Genomic DNA, 21046 nt, shown 5'->3' on the forward strand with positions numbered 1-21046 from the left:
AAAAAAAAAAAAAAAAAAAAATTATTTGAGCCGGGGCATGGTGGTGTATGCCTGTAACCTCAGGTCTTGGGACGATGAGGCGGAGGGTTACAAGGTCGAGCCCAGCCTGGTCAGCTTAGTGAGACCCGGGCTTGAAATAAAATAAAAATATCTGGGCATGCAGCTCAGTGGGAGAATACTTATGTAATATATGTGAGGCTGAGTTCAGTTGCCAGTACCACAAAAATATCACTTGCATCTCTAGACCATCGTGGTTGTTTTATATAGGAAATATTTGTGAACAGCAAACCCAGTGTTTTCAGTATCTTTAGTCCCTAGTCCTATAATGCTGACTGCTAGTAGTCAATGAATTATATCCCCAGACCTTTTTTAAGTTTTATTTTTATTTTTGAGAAAAAGTTTTGTTAAATTACTAATTACCCAGTCTGGGTTGAATTTGTGATTCTCCTGCCTCAGCCTACCAGAGTGTTGGGATTACAGGCATGTGCCATCACTCCCAGCTCTCTGTATTACCATAATTAATGATGGAATGATTGAATAAATTCATATGAAATTTTTTCTTAACTTTTAAGTCTGTATTTTTTTAACTGATACATAAAATAAATGATCAATTATATGGTGAAAAATGTATTAGCTTCAGTAGTTGAAAATACAATAATTTCCTACTTCCTGTAAAGCAACTGCCTGCCCTTTTATATCTGTATTGTACATGCTCTGGACTTCTGGGCTGCCTTACTTTCTTTTGCATGACATAACCTTTTGGACTTTCTCTATTGCTCTGATGCTTTAGGAGCTGGCTTTCCTGTTATGGCCTTACATGTTTATTAATGTATGAAATATAAAAGTTCATTTTGGTTATTTCTCCCTTCATTAGCATAGTTGAATGTTAACTCCATTTTGATAACTTCTTTTTATTTTTGAACCTTATTTTTTTTTTTTTGGCCATAAATCAAGGGTGGATACTTGCTTCACTGGAAGCAAAATCTTCATTGGAATAATGACAATAAAGAGTTTGTTTCACAAAGATATAATTTGGCCTGAGAAAAGATTATAGACATTTCCATTATGTTTTGAATTGGATATTTACAATCATAGGACTGAAGATTAAAGAAACTAAATCACAAGAAAGAGTAAGTAAAGAGCAGTCAATACTTAATAATGCATTTGTTAATTATCCACGTAGCTCTACTTTGCCCTCTAATTTCCTGTTTCTGGTCAGTTTAGAGGTCAGAAACCAGTAGACAAAGCAACATTGACAATGTAAACATTTTTTTGTAACCTCAGTCACTCATTTCATCAGTATTAAGAATCACTACTATTTATTGGTTAATTACTATGTGTCAGTCTACATAGTCCCTACTTCACCCACATTAGCACACATTTAATCTTCCCAACAACTCCTTGAGGAAGACACAATTTCCACTCCATACACATGTAAAGGAGGTTTGTAGAGAATGCGATCCTATGGCTACATAGGGGTAGAGTTGTGTGACTCCAAAATCTGTGCTTGTAAATATTACACTCTTCTGTGGATTCATTGAACACTACATGTCATAGGACACAAATTATTTGGGACATAGGATTACATTGATCATTAAAGCTATTTTTGTATTTCTACCTTGATTTTACTTGGATATTATATCTTTGATGTCTTCTCTCTTAAAAAGGTAAAAAAGTAAAAATTAGGGTATTATGGTTTGTGTTTAGAGGTACCCCCAAAGCCTCATAGAATCATAGGTGGGGCTTTTTCACAGGTGGCTGAATTTAGAGTGTATGGCGCTAGGATTAAGGGTGTGTGCTTACTAAATCAGTCCACTAATTGATTTGGCACCATCCTTATCCTGGAGCCTAGATAAAATATAAATGGGGCAGAAAGAAGCTGCTAAGGTCTCTTGCTTGCTTCGCTGCCTTCTGCGTGCTATGAACTATTTCTCTGCAAAGCCAATTGATTATGGATGGAAACCTCTACAAACTGTGAGCTATATAAACCTATTCCCCTTTAGCTTTGAGTGTTGGGTATTTTTTTTTTCTCAGCAATTAGAGAAAAGTAGCTAAGATATAGGCTTATATTAACCATTTGTTCTTATAATATAACCATAGCCACAGATCTCCACTGGGCAGTCAACCCTGGTTAACCTACCATACTTCTGCAGGTTGCTCCTCTCCAGAATGACACCTTTAGTCACACTCTTCCTTTCTCTCCTTACTTCCATCTCATATCACATCCCTTGGCACAGCTGATCATGTAGATTATTTTCTTTTAAGAATCCACTAAAATTGCTACTTTCCTACTTTCGCATCATAAGCTCTGCACCCATCATTCTTTCTGCACCTTAATCTGTACTCTCTTACAAAAGATGAAATGACCGGCCTCTATCAAAGACACCTCTTCCTCGTGTCCTGGATCTCAAGGACTCGCCCTCACAATGATTATCCTCATGTGTTCATCCCTTTTCCCTCTTGCATCACTGGTTTCTTCCTTTTTACTTGGTTTCACTAATGTGCCATCCGCCTTAAAATAGAATCCACTTGTTAGTCCTTATTTGTTTTGTTATTGTCCTCAAAACTCTCTTCTTTTTCTGTGAGGCTTGAGTTTTTTGTATTAACTCTCTCTGTCTTTTCCTCATTCATTTTCTCATCAGTCTGCTCCTTCCCATTAGGCTTATGTCACCACTATTCCACCACAACTGCACTTGATAAGATGACCAGTGAAGCCCATTCTCCAAATTTAATCGTCATGCTTAGAAATGGACTGTCAGCAGCATTTGATATGGTCTACCAATCCTGCTTTTTTGAAGGGCTGTTGCTTTCTTAGTTTCATGAGATCAATTTTTCTTGATTTTTCTCCTATCTGATGTTCACTTGTTCTCTGTCTCTTTTGTTTTCTCCTTAGGACCTTGAAATGTTGCACTTTCATTTACATACCTTTGCTGGGCAATTTCATGGCTTCAAATATACCCTATGTTCCAATAATTCCCACATCTTTAAGCCCTTCCTTTTTCCAGAATCCACTTACCTACTTAATACTCATTTAGATGTCTAATATATATATATTATATTATATATAACATTTTTATTTTTTCTTATTGTTCTTTTAATCTTCTCAGTTCATGAATGTTCATACTCTGAGTTACTTAAATTATCTTTGATTCATTGCTTTTCTTATTCTGCATATCTTGTATGTTTCTTCTTTACCTCCAACTGTTTCATGTTCAACACCTTCAATCATTGTCACTATGATTTTAGGCCAAGAGGCCTGATGACTGCCGTATTTCCTCACCGACCCTCTATTTCCACTCTTGTCTTTCCTATAAATTACGTGTTACATTCACCCACTTAAATCATTTCTTTTTCCAATCAAAGAACTACTTTCTTTAGCTACAAGATCATAAATGTTCTTAAAAATGAATTTTAAAGAATAAAATACAAATAATTTTTATTCCATGAAATGGTCCGATGTGAACACCTTTCTAGATGTCCTGTAATTTGTGTAATTAGTTTGACAAATTCCAAAGAAACTAAGAAATAAAAGTACCTAGGAACAAGTGCCTGCATTTTTTATTTTTGGAAAAATAGACTTTGGCTTAAATATTTTACATATGAATGACTTTTTATTATGATTTATGTGCTGTGCTAAATTGAGAAACAAGTTTATGGCAATGGGTTTTACTTAATGGGTAAGGTCATTGTCCATTCACTATTACATATCTTAGTGTATTACCATGACTGTGAAAAAACAAAAGGTAAGCCACCATTCTACCTCTGTGTGTTCCCCCATTTCATTTGGTCCTTATAAAAATTTCATTTGCATATGTCTGTCTTTTTGTTTTCACTTTCTGATCATTATTTTAAATAAGTACAAGTCTCTTCTTATGATTAATTATAAATAACAATTTTATACAAAATGCATTATTTTAGGTTACAGGCAAGGAAAGCTGCATGGCTTTAGAGCTAAAAAGGAGGGGCACTGAAGGAATAAACTTTACCTGGATATGTGTCTTTGTTATGTGATGCTCTACTTTGCTTCCCTGAATGCCTTTTAACTAATGTCAAATCAATGACCTTTAGGCCATCAGAAAGCATGAGAGTCTAAAAATGTATGACAGCACACACACACACACACACACACACACACACGTTATTTATTACCTAGATCTCACTGAAAATTGTTACTAGCTTCTTAAGGAGGATCATGTTTTAGTTTTGGTTTTTGGTTATTCCTCACTAAGTACTAGCTATGTAATACGTTACTATTTAAAAGCAACCTTTTGAATGTTTTGGTTCAAAAGCCTCCTGTGTTAATTGGAAGGGCCTGGGTTGTTCATAGCAATTCTTTTGAAAATGACAAATAATAATTCATATTACTAGTGGTTAGAATAGAAGTTTTTGTGCCTTTCAGAATTGGAAAAGTCCCTTGGCACTAGAACAAAGTATTTGTATGACATGGCGAAAGTTTTGTGTTAAATTTGCTGTTTGGCAGCCAGTACATGAGGGCATCAAAGTCAGTATTTCCTAGAATTTAAGTATTCTTCCTGAACTCCTGTGTTACAGAAAAAGGAACTGGGAACTTTCTCTGTCTGCAGCTAAAATTGGTGAAAGGTAATGGTCAGGAAAATAGATTTGCTTTGCATCAAATTTCCAGAAAAGCTAGAAACTCTAGTGATCCTCTGGGAAAATCACCAATGTAGACCCTTGAACCTCTTCTTTATGATGTATGTTCTCAGACCTCTTCTCATATTACCTTGCTTTGCTTTTCTATAAACGAACCACATTCTCTGTGATTATGGTTAATGTTTTTGTTATTTATCTGTTTACTTCGGTTGAGTATTCCACTTCTGTGGTTAGAAACAGACAGGTATTCTTCATGTAAATCAATTATAGAAATGGCACGGAGTGGTTGTCAGCATTGGCGCTGCAAGTAGTCTGTGAAAGACTACAGATTATAGGCACAGAGGGTGTCTATTCTTCCTTCACATGTATGTGCTGTGTGCATCCCTGGCTCTCACCCCATTTCTCAGGTGATTCTATACCGAGCGCTGTTTATTAACCCTTAACTAATGTCACATGCAAATTCCCTCATAGGACTGTTTTAGAAAGATGAGGGAATTACCCGGTGGGTCAGCTAGTAAAACATTAAAGATTTTGATAAGAGTTGTAAAGAGATTGAAATCTATATATTTATTCAAGAAAGGCGTGTTTTGGGTTATTTCTGTTTGATAAATCTTACCTTTTAATAGGCTTTCCCTATGGAATTGGTTTATTAAAATGTCATCAGGACTTCAGCTTGTGAGGCTATGTTGAAGTAGGACTAGGGTTCAAGAGAAAAGAGTCAAGGAGCAGTATAAAAGTGGCCTTTGCATTGCAGGCGAGTCTTGAGTTAAGGGCAAAAAGGAAGAAAAGGTCCTCGTGGCCTTCATGAGATTCAGAGAGTTGAATCCTGACTAGTGATAAGATATTTCTTTGCCCTTGTAGTATTTTTGCTGTACACCACCCTTGGGAGACCTGCTAGTGTGGATAACATTATGGAAGATAGTGTGACAGGATCTTGGAGTTGGGAGTTTATTGTCATGTCCTAGAACATTCTATTAAATAAAAAATGTTACAGAGTGAAAATATATAGCTTGTTCACTGTAGAGTAAATTTCACTGATGACTTATACTGTATCATTACCCTAGGGGGCTCTTTTTGACCTGATATGTTACATTAAAAAATAATAACAATGACAATAAAAACAAAACCATAAAAATCAAATTGCATTATGAAAAATCAAGATGATTAATTTTAGAAGGACTTTCTTGAAGTATTCCATTCTTGATTTCAACAACTGTCATGGACTTTCTGTTCTTTAATTCCTAAAAGGAAAAGTTTTGTGGGAGGTTATATATGAGATTGAGTTGGCTGGGAGAGCCCCAGTACTACTAGATTTCCAAGTGAACTTCAACTGCTGAAAAGTACCCTGGCGCTCTTCTCGAGGATTAGCATGCCCATGGGATGGCTCACAAAGAGAGAGTGAAACCCAAATTGTATCCTATTTAATTTGACTATTTAAAGGGCTGACCTTTTCATAATATAGCTTTCATACCTCTTTTATGGCTGAACTGCTGTCTTTCCAACTTAATATTTTTTAAAGTGTGAAAAGCTTTATATCAGACACTGAGAAACTCATAACATAAAAGAAACTTAATTAAAGTCAATGAAAAATTCACAGTAAAATAAAAGCAGAAAGCAATAGAAATCACACAGGCTCAATCTGGAATGCATTGGGGGGAAAAAACCCAGCAGGCTTGATGCCTTCAGGACAATCTATCAAATCTGGGGATGGAGGATAAAGAGTTGAATTTAATTTAAAAAAGAACTCCTTCACGACAAGCACTGCTGACTGAAATTTTGCATTCAGAATTCCTTAAATATCCAACAGGGTCAAATCTGTTTTCTTTTTCCTTTATGTTTAGACTAGATTTGTGGGATTTTTTTGTCATGTTATGGGATAGGCCTCCAACGAAGCCTTTCTCAGGCAGACATGAGTGCTTGGCTCGAGTGTGGAAGTGTGATTTGGAGTATATTCAGTCATCTATGTGGCTGTTACAAGTGTATGTACTTCTGGAAAAGGAGAATTAGTAGGGACAACATACATTAGGTGTTTAGAAATTGGAGATCCTTTGAGTCAATATTCTCTTTTGTGTGTCTGATGACCACTGTCTACCTTATTATTTATGCCTTTGTTTAAGGTGAGTCTTTGCTGATGTGAATATGGCATGGACCAATGCCAAAGAGAGTAATTTAAGATATTTGATCTAGTAAGTAAGATTTTTAACATTTTAAAACATTTCCTGAAAAATCCAATTATGTTTGTCATTTGTTGTTCATGTTTATTCCAAGGTCTACGTTATAAAAGAAATCATGTTTTCCAAATGACCATGTAGCTGATAGGAGTTCCAATGAAATCCCAGCCAATTTCTACGCATGTTGCATAGGTTGCTGTGGGAATATCACGAGCTTGTTGTCCTTTCAGTAGCATAGCAACAATTCCAAGCATGACTGTTCTTCAGGTTCTGCAAAACAGCATGTTTACTGCTGTTCTGTAAAAAGGAAGTGGCTGAGCCAGAGTCTGACTAAGGCTGGCTTAGACCAATTACGCTGAGGGAGATGCTAATAAATGGAAGGTGACTAAACTGTCCTTTAAAGCATTCTTTTCTTGCTGCTGTAAGATTAAGTTTTATCTAAGGATTTCTGTTGTTAGGTCCACACACATGCAATGCATCTTACAATGTTAAGATAAATGTTGCTTTTTATATTTCATTTGAAGTGAAGGTTTGTGAAAAAACATTAGTCCCAGAAATGATTAAAGATCACTGTGGAAGGGTGGCTGTCATTGATGTGATCATCTGGACATTACCTTATAGTTATTGCTTTGATTTGTTCCTTTCCAAACAGTGATTTTTCTAAATCAAAACAAAATCACCTCCTACAACAAAATGATAAACAGCTGAACTCACTATTTGTACAAACGCATTTCATCGGTAGAATCCAATACTCACAAATCCAATGAGGTCGTTCTATTTTCCCCACTTTGTACATGTAGAAAATGAGGCTCAGAAAAATGGACTATTTTATCAAAATCACACAGAAAGTTAGAGATGATGTGTAAAACTAGGTCTATCTGACCCCCAATACCTCTTCTATAAGCTGCAGTCTGTTTTTCTAGGGACAATGACTTGTCATTGTGTACACTGACACTTTGGCTTTGTGATAAATATGCTTGGACTGATTTGATCCAGTTTAAGACAGGTATTCAATTAGTCTTTTCATAAGTTTCTATTTCTTCATGTGTTTTAAAATTATATTTGGAATTCTTTCACAGAAATCAGAATACCAGGAACATACTTAAACTCAAGAACTTGAGCTGTGGTATAGACAGCAGTCTTAATTAGGGAATTAATTCACAGAGTCCACACGACAAGGTGGCAAATGAAAGAGGAGAGAGACGTTTTGTTAGAGGATTCGAGAGAGGCGAATAAGCAGGGAAAAGCAATGGAAAATTTGTTGTTGCCTCAGAGGTTAATGGAAAATATCCGTGCTTTGCTGAGCATAACTCACTGCATAAAAGATGTACCAAAGTTGCTTAACAAGGTCATTCAGCTCTGGGGCGATTTTTTGATCTGTGCTCAATCATATCCTTTCACCTGCAGTGGCCAGTCAAACCTTGCAAATGGAGTCAACCAAATTAGTCACCTGAAATTCAAGTACCTGGGTTGCATTTCTTAGGATTTAGATCCTTGTCACTGTCACCACCTAGGAAAGACACTTCCTAATTGAGGGTGCTCAGCAATGCCCAGAGGCCTCTGTGCTGTAAGCCCCAGAGAACACCTATTTATCTTATTTAGATTCAGGCGATTTGCTGAAGAAGGGCATTGATGTCAGTAGAAGGAGCCAACTTCTGGAGATAAGGAAGATACTAACAGGGCAAGCATTAGTTATCACGTCATCCTTTCCCGGAATAGCAAAGTAAAATAAAACAAAAGGAAAAAAAGCATGGAAAGAATATGCATAAGATTAAGAATTAAGAACAGTGTTTTTCATTTCAGCTGTTGCTGTGGAACACTAGAACTTGGGCCCATTCTGATCCACTCAGTTTAATGTTTCTATGCAGAGCACATAGAAACAAGAAGAGATGTCAAGAACGCCTACTCACAGTGAGGCCAGGTACTTGAGGTGAGTCTCCTTCTTGAATTCACTGTCTTGAATATTACTGTAGTGAACTGTGTTGGCATTTGCGTTCGACTCTTAGTATATTACAGTACATTGATACATACTGCTGAGCTCCAACACAAGATTGTTTCTTATTGGGAAAATTTAGTGATATCATGTGGAGCAACAAAATTCTTTAACAACTTTTATCACCATTGTGGCTGAAGTACTCGATTCAATGGTTATTTCTCACCTGATCTACTAAGATTGTAACCAATCTTTCCAACTTTTGTAACTTTCTACACCAGTGTTTCCTGGTATTCATTGCTCAGATACGAAATCATAACTTTACCTATGATTTTTTCCTGCATTACAACTTTTATCTCTTTATTGTCTTCAAAGTAAAATCCAAAAACCTTAACACATCAGAATTTCTTAGTTATTGGTACCATATATGAAACCATTTTGCCATGAAATACAATGTTTTCTTAATGTCCAACTTTTTTTTTTTTCCTTAATTTTGTCCATGGTTTTACTGTCTCCAGAAATTCTGGTTTTCCTCATCTGTAGTTGTGGACTCTTTTTTCCTTCTCAGAATGCTATCTGAGTTTCCCATGAAGGTTTTTGATTTTTTGTTGTTTTTGTTTTTTTGGTATCAGGGATTGAACTTGGGCCCTTGCACTTGTGAGGCAGGTGGAGGAACTATTGAGCCAAATCCCTGGCCCTGTTTTTTTTAAGAAGACATGCTTTATTTACTTTGCAGATCTATAGTACATAACATTTCTCTTATAAGAATCATCTGTATTAATTTTTCTTTCTTTCTTATACTTTTATAATTATTCGTAAATTTTATTTTCCTTTACATTGTTAAGTAACAAGATTGGGGATTATGTTTTAATCTTTGTCTTGCATGTAGTAAGATCTCAGTTAAAGTTTATTTAGCTGATTGAACTCTTGGTAACAGACTGATTTAATTTTTCCAAGTTTGCACTTGTTTCATTTCCACCTAGGAAACAGTGATTATCACTAATGATAACCTCAGACTTGCAAATACTTAAAAATAGAATTTGAATCACTGATGTTTATGCAGTGTGATCTGTTTCTCATGTTGAAAGGAAATAGGTTAAAGCTCTTGGGAAAAGTTGAGGTATTTTCCTGGATTTCTCCTACTTTTCATTCTCCGTGTTATCAAAGGAATTCCCCTTTTACAGCATTTAATTACTTGTAAAACTACAAGCTTCTTGGCATTGTATAAAACTAGTTTCACACTTTGTTGAAGATTATAAGTAAAGCGTATTTCCACATAATTTTATACAGCTTTACTGTGGCAGGAACTAGAGAATGGGGATTTTATCCAGTTACCTTTCGCATTGAACTGTTAATGGTGGCTGTTGCTTTAATTCTCACTGCTGGCATTTCAAGTACTCTAGAGACTAAAATCACACCTGTGATTTACAATGGTTTCTACTTATAAGGAGATTTGAATTAAGAATAGTGACATTTCAAACTGAATTGAAATAAACATTAATCTGAGAGGTTATTACGCTTCACTAGGGATACACAGGACAAGTATTTGCTAAGCATTCAGTGTTGTCTTCAATTATATCTAGCTCTCTCAGGCTTACATACCTGGAGTTTCAAAACATGTGGGAACCACAATGAAGTTTCAAATAGAAACGTAAGTTAGAATTGCAATAAGTTCAAATCTACCATTCAAGTTATTATTCTGGGAGCCTAAAACTATAATTTAGCTTTATGTATGAATTTATAAATATCTCCTGTGGTCTACTATCATATCTGTAGACACTCAACAACAAACAAGTATTATTTTTTCCAAATGATTTGCTTCCTCACCTTCCGATTGCTGATATCTTGTTTTGCCATTCAAGTTCTTTTAGGGCTCATTAGAATAATCAACTAATTATAAGATAAAACAGAAAAAACCCTTTATTCTTGGCAATAGATTAGACACCATGATTTAGAACAGCAAATTCTCTGAAATATAATCTGGCAGTAAATATATACATATTTCCAATGCCATCTATTATTTCTAGTCCTGATTAAGAAGATGGGAATCGAGCCAGAGATAAGAACACCAGAAACTAGGCTTTTATTAGGGGCTGGGGTGTAGAGGATGAGGTGCCAGGCTCTCTCAGACAATGGTGAGAGCGGCGGGGCAGCGGCTTGCTGGGCGAGGTTTTATATGGGCAAGGGGTCGGCAGAGGGGTCGTAGTGGAGGTAGATGTTTAGCTGCAGCCAGAGGTGAGGTTTAAATCCATTGGCAAGATTGAATTTCCCAGTGGGAAGGACTAGAAGTGGGAGAGCTTTGTGGTGGGAAAGCTGGGTCTTTGTTTCCCTGGAGTGATTTATCGTCTTCCAGGAAGAGCCATTTAGGGTGTGGGGTTAGGGCCATTTTATCTAGCAGGGAATGCTATCATCCCAGGCTCTTGTTATTATGGAATGGGGTAAAGGTGTCTTTTTCTGTATATGCTTTCTGCTAGCAAAGGGCATCGGTAAAGGATCTGGGGTGACAGATAGAGTTTCATGTGACAGTGGTGAAAGCGGCTGATAACCGGCGAAGACGAGTTCGCCAACAGTCTGGTCAGTAAAGGCCCGCATATGCTCCTACGAGAAAATTTGAAAACAACAGAACAGACAGGGTCCGAACAGTACGGTTATACAGAGAATAGTGAGGGGACCCAGGAAAGGAAGAAGCCGTGGAAGCCACTGGTCAAAGTATCCTGGCAGAGAGTGTAGCCGGCCTAGGTCTTGTCTATGTCTCACATATGTTTTCCTGCACTCTCCCTGAGTTCCTTTACCATGTCTCCAACAATGCCAGATAGGTTTACAAAGTAGCAATATTCTTCCCTTCATAGGAGGCATGGCCCTCCTCTTTCTGCTGTTATTATGTCCAGGGCCCATCTATTCTGGAGTATCATGCCTGCCAGTGAATTGGTTTTGGACTGTAGGGTGACCAGAGAGTCAGCTACCTTTTCCATATCTTCATTTAGCCCTTGGGATAGGGAGTAATAGAAATGTGTGGATGTTGAGATTCCTGCCACTCTAGTGCCAGTTCCCACCAGAATACTGGCTCCCATCAGAAAGGGAAGTACGGGGAGAGCATGCTTATTGAGATAGTGGACAGGTAGCTGTTGTGAGGGCAAGACTTGCTGTAATAACAGGGGTTCTGTATCAATTGTGAGGGGAGGGCTAAGGAAGCCCACATAACAGAAGGAAGATGGGGCTGAGTTGAGACAGCAAAAGGTCTGGGAGTCGTGGATATAAGACAAACCCTTAGGGAGACTTAAGGAACATGTGCCTGACTTAGGAATATGGGTAACTTTAGCACAGAGGTACAGTTGTACTGATTTATGATGGATGCATTTATACAGGTCCATTCGCCACGTGTGGAGGATTTTAATTGGGTTGCTAAGATACCTAATATTGTGATAATTTTGGGGGCAGGGATATTCCAGTTAAGGGGAATTGCTATGGGGACATATGGCTAGAATCGTAGTGACAGGCATATCCAGCACTCTGGTTGTCTGGCAAGCTAGGTAGCGTGGTGTTGAAGAGGTGCAGGAGTCTTTTATGTGTCTCAGTAGCTTTTTCTGTGAGAACAGATCAATGCTTTTATATGGGGGTGGTGTTTTGTGGGCTTTTGCTATGAGTCGTTTTTGTGTCTCCTCCTGTCATTGTTTTAAGGATTCTCAGCCTGTGTTTGTGTTCAGCAGGCCCATGTACCCTGCCTTTTTTCATATGTGGAATAGTCTAGAGATGTAATCTTTCCCATATGGTAGATCTGGGAACTGCCAGAAGGAATCAGTGGCTGGAGCCCCTTTTTATACCTAGCTTTATTATTATGGCAGGATTTCAAAAGGTTCCTTCATACCCTCTATCTTTGATGACCTTGGAGGGCCAGGCCCAAAATATTGGTGGTCTTCTTAGCCCAGTTACCTTTTAGTGTTGGTCTCTGAACTTTGGTGGTTGACCACCCAGAAGAGAAGATCTGTGACATTAGTGTAGTAGGAGCAGTGAGCTTAACTATTATAATTTTATCTGGATAGCAAGCACCCTGGAATCTAAAATAGAGGACTGTTATTTTTATCAATCATGTTTGTTCTAGTAGTTGATTTCCTATAGAATATTAACAGAAAAACTTTGAATCAGGAGCCACACATAATGATAATAATATTTTAGCGTAATAATCATAATGACATTATCTTTGTAACAAACTTAGATACGTATCTTAGTATAAAATAGCCATTGTTAAATGTATTTATTCCCTCTAAAAACACATAAAAATGGATACATATGGAGGATATACTCCTAAGTGAAATAAATAAGTCACACATGTGCAAATACCAAATAGTTTCTCTGGTGTGAAAAACTATAATAGTACATAAGATCCTAATGAGATAATCTACAATATGAAATAGGAAGAAAAGTGCTAAAGGTGTAGGGAAAGTGGGAAGGGTAGGGGAAAGGGAAAAAGGGAAAAGAAAAAAATATGAGAAAATGAAAACTGGAAATAAAGTGTTTGTAAATGGGGAGGGGAGGAGGAGGTGAAAAGAGGGCAGGGACAAGGGGAAAAAATGAGAACCAAGACCTGTCATGTAAAGGTACAAGATCCCAATGATGAATGTAACTGTACTGTATACCTAGAATGTGCCAATAAACAATAAAAAATGAAAACATAAAAAACAGGAAACTCTTACTTAAGTTACTCCCGTTTGGTAGCATGTCATCTAAGGAAAATGTATGGGCCTATGAGTGTAGGTGTAATTCTGAGTAGGTGAAGGAGAAGAGGAGGGTGGAATACCTGGGATCGAAAGGAAGTTATTGTCATGGACAATATGTTGGAAGACCTGTGCAGTCAGAAAACATGAATACGTTTTGTACACCAGGAAAGGAGTAGTAGTAATTATTACAGTTATATGAAACTTTGTGTCCTGTAATGCAGCTTGATACCAAAAGGATCTCTTTTTTTAATAACACCTTTTTTTCACAGAAAATTTTATATTTTGAAGATGACCAATATAAATGTAACATATTTAGAACTCAATTATTCGATGATAACCAATGTAAACATTTTATAACAACATATTTAAATAATATTTTTTGGGGGTGTGTTTTCCCATAAGGCTATGAAAATTACTGGTGCTCTCATTAGTGAACAAAGACCAGAGTAAATTTTTCTGAGTGGCTGCTTCCTTATTCATCAACAGGAGTCTGTCTAAACCTAAAAGTTTGTATTTAATTATCTTGACAAATTTTTTAACCTGTAAAACCAGATTGTAGCAATTAACAATTTATTATGGCTCTTCTTGATTTCTATGTTGTTACTTTACCTCTTTTGAAATATGGCAGAAAATAAATGACTTTTAAAATGTGCACATACTGTTTTAGAATAACATGCCTCAAACTTGATGAGAAATGTTTGTAGGGCTTCCTGCAGGGGCTCTGTTGATTAGGCTTAGCTGGTGAGTAGCCATGCCATCCGGATGCCAGGTACTCTAGTTGGCAGCCTCCTCCCACAGCCCTGTGATGCTGTAACTTTCAGGAGGTTTGGGATTATGCTCAGTAACATGGCTTCTTTATTGTTAACATCAGGAAATGTCTCCCAGATGAAGAAGCTGTGAGTAGAGACCATCATAGGCACTTAAGTCTGAAAAGGCAGCAGACCACTAGTACTGGCCATGTGCTTAATTCATCTTAGCCAAGTCTTAGTAAAAAAAAAAAAAAAAAAAAAAAGGAAAGACCACAAAATAAGAGAGACTGTTAGGCCAGGGATTTAGCTGACTGGTGTTGTGCCTGACTAGCAAGCTCAAGGTCCTGAATTCAATCCCCAGTACGAGGTGCGGAGGGGACTGAAAACTCTGAAGTGTCTCTGAATATAGAGACTTTATATACAATAACTACAGACTGTTGTACCTGATGATTGTAGACAAACTCTGGCTGCCGGTCACTGCACATTTTCATAATTTATAAACATATTTTTTTTTAGTATTTGTTTAAAAGAAGCTAATTATTTTGATTTTATGAAGGGGCAAAATATGTAAATGGCAATGTTTAAATATACTGGGGCTATTAATTTTTACTTTTTTATGAGAGAATTAATTTTTCTTTATGTATTTGTGTTCTTAATCAACCTTTTAGTGGAAAAAAAAAGCCGGCATTTTGGTGTCACGCATATCACATTATGAAAGATGTGCAAGAAATGTATACTTTGCCATTTATGAGTTTGTTTGTTTGTGTTTGTTTGTTTTGGTACCAGGAATGGAACTCAGAATCCCCGAGCTCCATCTCTGACCTGACTGCATTTTAAATTCATAGGAATTTCAAACAGACCACCTTGAGCCAGTTCCATGTTTGCAAACTTGTGCTTACCATAATATTTTGGTCAGTGTCCTACAGTGAAAAGGTGATACTCTCTACAAGAGTAATTGGAGAGAGTTTAATTAGGGGATTGTTTTAAAGCTGGGAGAAGCTTAATAAGGACCAGTGAAGCGCTCTGCTTATAATAATCATGGAAAAATGTTACTATCCTACACCTGATGGGTAAGGGAAGGCAGTGTTTATTAGGATTCTGAGAGTGCTGAAACTTCAGGAAAGGGCAGCGTGGCAGAAAAGAAATGCACCTACTGCCAAATAGCCTGTGGAGGGAGCTGGAGGGACAAACACTGTTTCCTGTGGCAGCCCAATATCCGGTTGTTGCCTTAGATGGGCCAGATGGAAGGAGAAGCCAGAGAACTGGTCTGTATGATCCTCACGGTTCAGCCTTGTGAGTCATAGGCCAAGCTAGAAATGGGTAGAATATGTGTCTGGGAAGGCTAATGGAAGTGCCAGCACACCCCTTACATTGTCAGACATTTTAGAAAATGAGAATGAACTTGTACATTTACTTAAGTTGCTAGAGAATGTTAAATTGGCAAAATATCTTAAAACCTTAAAAGTATCTATTTTAAGAATGCATTATAAGGAAAAGCCTTAAAAATTCACAAGGACTAAGCTACAAGAGTGATTCCCAAATCAGTGTTAGTAACGGTATAAAATTGGAAATAGCCTACATGCCTAAAGGCAAGAAACTGATTAAATTGTGTTTTAACAATTCAGGAAGTAACATTAAGTTCTGTAAGGTGAAGTTAAAACATATCTGATGACATGGAATTGCGTTTCATTAGAACTTTTTATAAATAGACTTACGATAAGATTATTTTTGTATATAAACAGAAACCACAGATAGGTATGCAAAACAAAAGGGTTGGAAAGGTGGCTGCCAAAAATTAGCACTTTTTTTTCTTTTTTTATAGGCTATATATATTTTTCTTTTAAAAATTCTTTAGTGTGTATAATTTCATGTTTTTTATAATATATACAATTTACTTAGCCTAATCATGTTTTAAGTTAGGTAAAATACTGTTCTGTTCAACTACAGATGTATATGAAATAAAATCAATATAATTTTTCTCCCAGAGAGAAATAATAAAATGCTTTGTATTCACAGAATTTTTGAAGGATCTGTATAAGGAACAAGTGAATTTTGTTTTAGCTAGAGAAGATAAGAACCACAAAAAATGCCTGTTGGACTCCCCATGAAGAATGTAATCACTATATACTATAGACGTGTACCAATAAAAATGAAAAAATGCCTGCTGGAATTTTAGAAATCAGTAACTGCAAGATTCAGGCAGATGGATGTTAAAAAGTAAGTGTTATTATTGGTGGAAACTTCCTCTCAGGTTTTAGGTACAGAAAGCCTCTTCTGCTACAGGTGGCCCCGAGAGCCTCCACCTCCGTTTCCTCTCCCCGTTCCTGTTTGGTGAGATGTCCTCTTACAGGGAACGTGAGTTGCTGAGCTCTTTCAGCTTAGTTCCTTTCTGAGCTCAGTAGTCTGAAAAGCTACTTCTTCTCTCAAAATGAAGAAACTGGTCAAAGACCTATATGAAAAGAATCCTGCCTAGTATAGCACACACATTCAAAAAGTCAATGGATCTTCCCTTGTAAGCTATTATAATTTCTTTGCATCAGGTCAGTAGGAATGACTTGAATAAGAGCTCAATCAATGAATGGTGGTGTTGCCATTCAAAAGAAAGTGCCCCATCTTTGTGTTTCCACAGCATCTTTCATTTATCCTTCAGTGTTGAATTGAATTGTCAGACTAGCATCATACTATTTTCCAGGATGGGGCCTGGAATACAGAACTATGAAACGGCAATAAGTTATTAAATAGATACTATTCTGTGTTTCTGCTGGTTATCTATAGAACTCAGAAGGTCTAGAGGACTTATGGATAAACCCTTGTAAATTATATATAGAAGAGATAGCAGTTGACCCATATTAATCCATTTATTCTTTGCAGTCCAGTATTCTGTTCCTATAACACATATCTGAGACTGGATAACTTATAAAGAAGTTTATTTAGTCCATCATTGTAGAGCTTGGTAGTGGCACCTGCGTCATTACATGGGTGGGGCATCGTATTGCAAGACAGAGCAAGCGTGCTCACTTGGGCCAACGTTCTCCATCTTGTAAAGCCGCTTAATATCAACACGAGGACTCCACTCTCACAAATTACCTCCCAAAGGTCCTTCCTCCAAATCCATTAGCATATGAATTTGGGACCTAAGCTTCCAACATATTGCTTCCAGCAATATTTCCAACAGGAGATGTTTAAATCATAGTGATTATTGAACTATTTATTTTCAAATTTAATATCAAAGTAATGTGGTGTTATATGCTCATGATCTTGCTCAAGAATTTCTGGCTATTTTAAGTCTGCACTAAGAATCCCACCTCGTTTCCTGAAGGAAACTGTGTCCCTACACACCTGTGCAAGTTAGTTTCCTTCTTATGCCCTTTTATATGTTTCAACCATTGCAGTTACCATGCCGATTAGTCAATATTTTCTTAATTTTCTAGGCTACAAACAGTTTGCAAAGTCCATGTATTATTCATCTCCATTTCTCCGTGCCTGTCAAGGTGCTGAAGCATATAGGAAATAATGAATATTTTTTGAATAAACCAGCAAACAAATAGGAGTCTATTTTTTTTTTTCTTGTACCAGGGATTGAACTCAGAACCTTGTGCTTGCAAAGCAGGCAGCAGGACCACTGAGCTAAATCCCCATCCCTTAGAAGGCTATTGTTTCCTGGCAATAAAAGAAGATCCAGAGGTACTGTATTGGGTTGCTCACTATCGCTTCATGGAAAATTTGGGGTCAGAAACCATAACTTTTAATGCCACATTTTGTGTGTAACTTCACTGAGTTAAAAGGCAAATACTTTTTTGAGAATTATGGCCAATATCCAATATCAGTTCTAATTCTCACATGTATACTTTGCACCAAAGTTAATCTTTCATCACTTTCTACTTGTCAGCCCACTGAAATTTGGAACACAGAGGAATTGCAAAGGCTGAATTTACTTTTCATGGCCCGAACTGCTTTTTTCCCACGAGGTTGCTTTCCCACTTAAATCATAATTCATGTGCTGTGCTTTCTCGATTTAGGCTTCATTGGATGTCAAACATTTTTTGTCATAGGCTGCATAATGTAGCCAATTTATAGAATGGTACTGGGTATAATAATCTTTCCACGAGGCTAGTCCCACGGAGGGGAGGATTCTGTCCTGACACTTTGATGAAAGCTAATTATGTCCCCCTTCCGTGATCCTTCTTTCATCATGCCCAAGAAGGACTATCAGGACATTGCCAGCTGGACCACTCTCCCACTTCACTCAGACACTGTCTGTCAGGAACTTTATTTACCACCAAAATGGAAAGTATCTTTCTTCCTGCCTTAGGGATTCTACATCTAATTTTGACAGCTTTTACTTTATCAAAGAAATTGTGTCAATTTAAAAACAGGAGCCTTCCTTACTATGGTTGAATATCAAATTTTAGATGCAGAAGGATATTTTTAATGCCTAATTTAAAAATAAATTTAAGACTAAATTAGAGAAGATTTATACTTTTGAAAGGGCATTAGTGTTACAGTGATCGCTATGGAATTCCTTCAGCAGAATTCACTCAGGATTAAATTTTCACCAGACACTAGTGTGCCTGGTATACGTAACTCATCTGTGTCAGGTGTGCGCGTGCGCTTGCTTGTGCATGTGCGTGCGTGTGTGTGTGTGTTTGTGCACACACTATTGGGGGAGGGTGTGTTTAAGATCCCCATTTGTACAGTTTTAGACAAGCATTTCTGACAGATGATGTAATTGGTAAAGAAGAGCATCTCTGAGGCTAATGAATCTCACCAAATTGTACAGCTAGTGCTGTTAGGATTTGTTGGGACCTTTCCAGATAGCAGCATCCGTTCCCTCGTAGAACAGAACTCACCATGTCCCTATAAATGGCTTCCCCCCCACCCCGCTCTTCACGAAATAAAGCAGAAGAAGTTTTAAGCTTTAGCTGCACATTTAAAACATCTGTAGAGCTTTCTTTCTTAAAGCTAATTATTGGTTCCTATTGTAGTCCAATTAAATTAGAATGCCTAGGGATGAAGTCCTCACGTGGGTATCTTTAAAAGCTCCCTTGGTCACTCTATTGTGTTTTAAAGCCACATCCAAACCTGCTGCCATATTAGGGGGCTGATATAATTCCTGGAAAGACATTCAAAACACTGCAGCATGACCTTCCACTGTCAACAGGCTACCAAAATAGTTATAAATTGTGTTCATTTGCTTCACTACCCTCTCTGCTCAACACTGCAAACTCCCTCCCCAAGGCATAGTTTCCAAACAACTACAACAATGCCAATTTAACTGAAAGGTCAAATCAAAGCAAGACCAGGGTGAACAGATGAGCCTTGTACTATGCCCAGAACAACCTCTAGCCTGAAATGCCTACACACACGGACATGACCAGAGGGAGATAAATGGCACAGCAGAAATATTATAGGCAGACAAAAGTCTTCCTGAATTTCCACTGCTCTCATTTCAGTTCGTCTGATTGTCAAGGTTGTCCTTGTATTTCCTGTATTGCTGCACCAAGTGTTTTCATTAATGCTTCTACTTATTTGGTAGCATCTTCCCTGCAATTTGAATCCAAGGTAAAGTGACAAGGAAAAACCTTAGATATGTCCTGAACCAGTTAATATAAGAAGTCTTAATGTGATCAAATCAAGCTTTTTCTTTGAGGTTTCAACCCCAACAGCTGGTCTACGGCAACCCACAAAGGTTAACTCCAGAGGCCACTGTCCATCACGCAGACCCGTGGTGTCTGGTAACTTGAAAGGAGAAGTATCTAGGTTGCTCCTTCCTATTTAAGATTCACTACTTGTGCTGACCTGAGTAGACAGCATCTGTGGTAAAACCTCTATTTGTTCCAGTTGGTTCTTTCATTCCCTCCTGGACCATCTTCTAAATTGGCAGTTATAAGTAATGACAAAGAGACCCTCTCAAGGTTGGCAGGTGTGATGAGTAAGTAACATGCTGACATATCAGCTGCGCTAAAACCGTCTCCCAGCTGTCCTCCTGAGATGGGAAAAAAGTAAAAAAAAAAGAAAGAAAAGAAAAGAAAATCTAAACCTTTATCAGCTTTCCTCAATACACGCTGAAATTTCAGTTTCTCTACATTAGATGGATTTAATCTCAAAACAGCATGTATTGTTTTGGTTTATAAAACATCTGAACTGTCTAAGAAGAAGTAGAGTGGGATGGCATACTTTTGATCTCATTTTGGTAGGTAAAGTAAGGAGCTGTTAAAAAAACATCATCCACCATGTTGGAAAGAACTATTGATGAATAGACCCTGGATAGTTCAGCCCTTTAATGTTGGCTCTGAATGTAGTCACCAAACTTAAGGACCCAGAGCTAAGTCTACCAATTCATTACTGACAAAACAACAACAACAACAACAACAACTACCCCTCAGCCACTTTACAGCTTTGAAGACTTGTGTCTGGAAGCCAGCCAAGTATGAGTTGGAAACTCAAACTCAAAATAAATGTTTCCTCCTTTAGGTTGTTTACATGTATTTTGTCACAGTGTCTGATTAACAGAGAACTTATTTAAATTTAGTAGAATAGATTTATTATTTATTTATATTTATTTTAGTTTGCTCTATTTGGTATTTGGCATCAACGTTAATTAAATTAATTTGTATAGTTTTTTTTGGTACTAGGGATTGAACTCGTGTCCTTGTGCTTGTGAGGCAGGCGGCAGAACCACTGAGCTAAATCCTCAGCCTTTTGTATAGATTTTAATCTGGTTTAACATGGTGCACATCTTGCATATTGGGTATTACAGATTATCTGCACTACTGAAAAAATTTCTATTGACGAAAACCTTTGATGAGAGTATTATGGTGCAAAATCCTTTTTTTTTTTTCCCTTTTTTTGAGTGTTTAGGTTTTT

The 21046-nt window shown here is 37.2% G+C and overlaps 1 protein-coding gene across 1 annotated transcript in view; it reads left to right on the forward strand.

The window, feature by feature from the left end:
- Positions 1-21046, forward strand: part of Marchf1 (membrane associated ring-CH-type finger 1) — a 968384-nt gene that overhangs the window by 4362 nt on the left and 942976 nt on the right. The window contains exon 2 of the mRNA XM_033765456.1: positions 8586-8712. The gene's annotated coding sequence lies outside the window, so the exon portion shown is untranslated. The remainder of the gene's footprint in view (positions 1-8585; positions 8713-21046) is intronic.

The sequence above is a fragment of the Fukomys damarensis genome, unplaced genomic scaffold (assembly GCF_012274545.1).
Source record: "Fukomys damarensis isolate Sample0158 unplaced genomic scaffold, DMR_v1.0_HiC HiC_scaffold_18, whole genome shotgun sequence".
NCBI classification, from domain to species: Eukaryota; Metazoa; Chordata; class Mammalia; order Rodentia; family Bathyergidae; genus Fukomys; species Fukomys damarensis.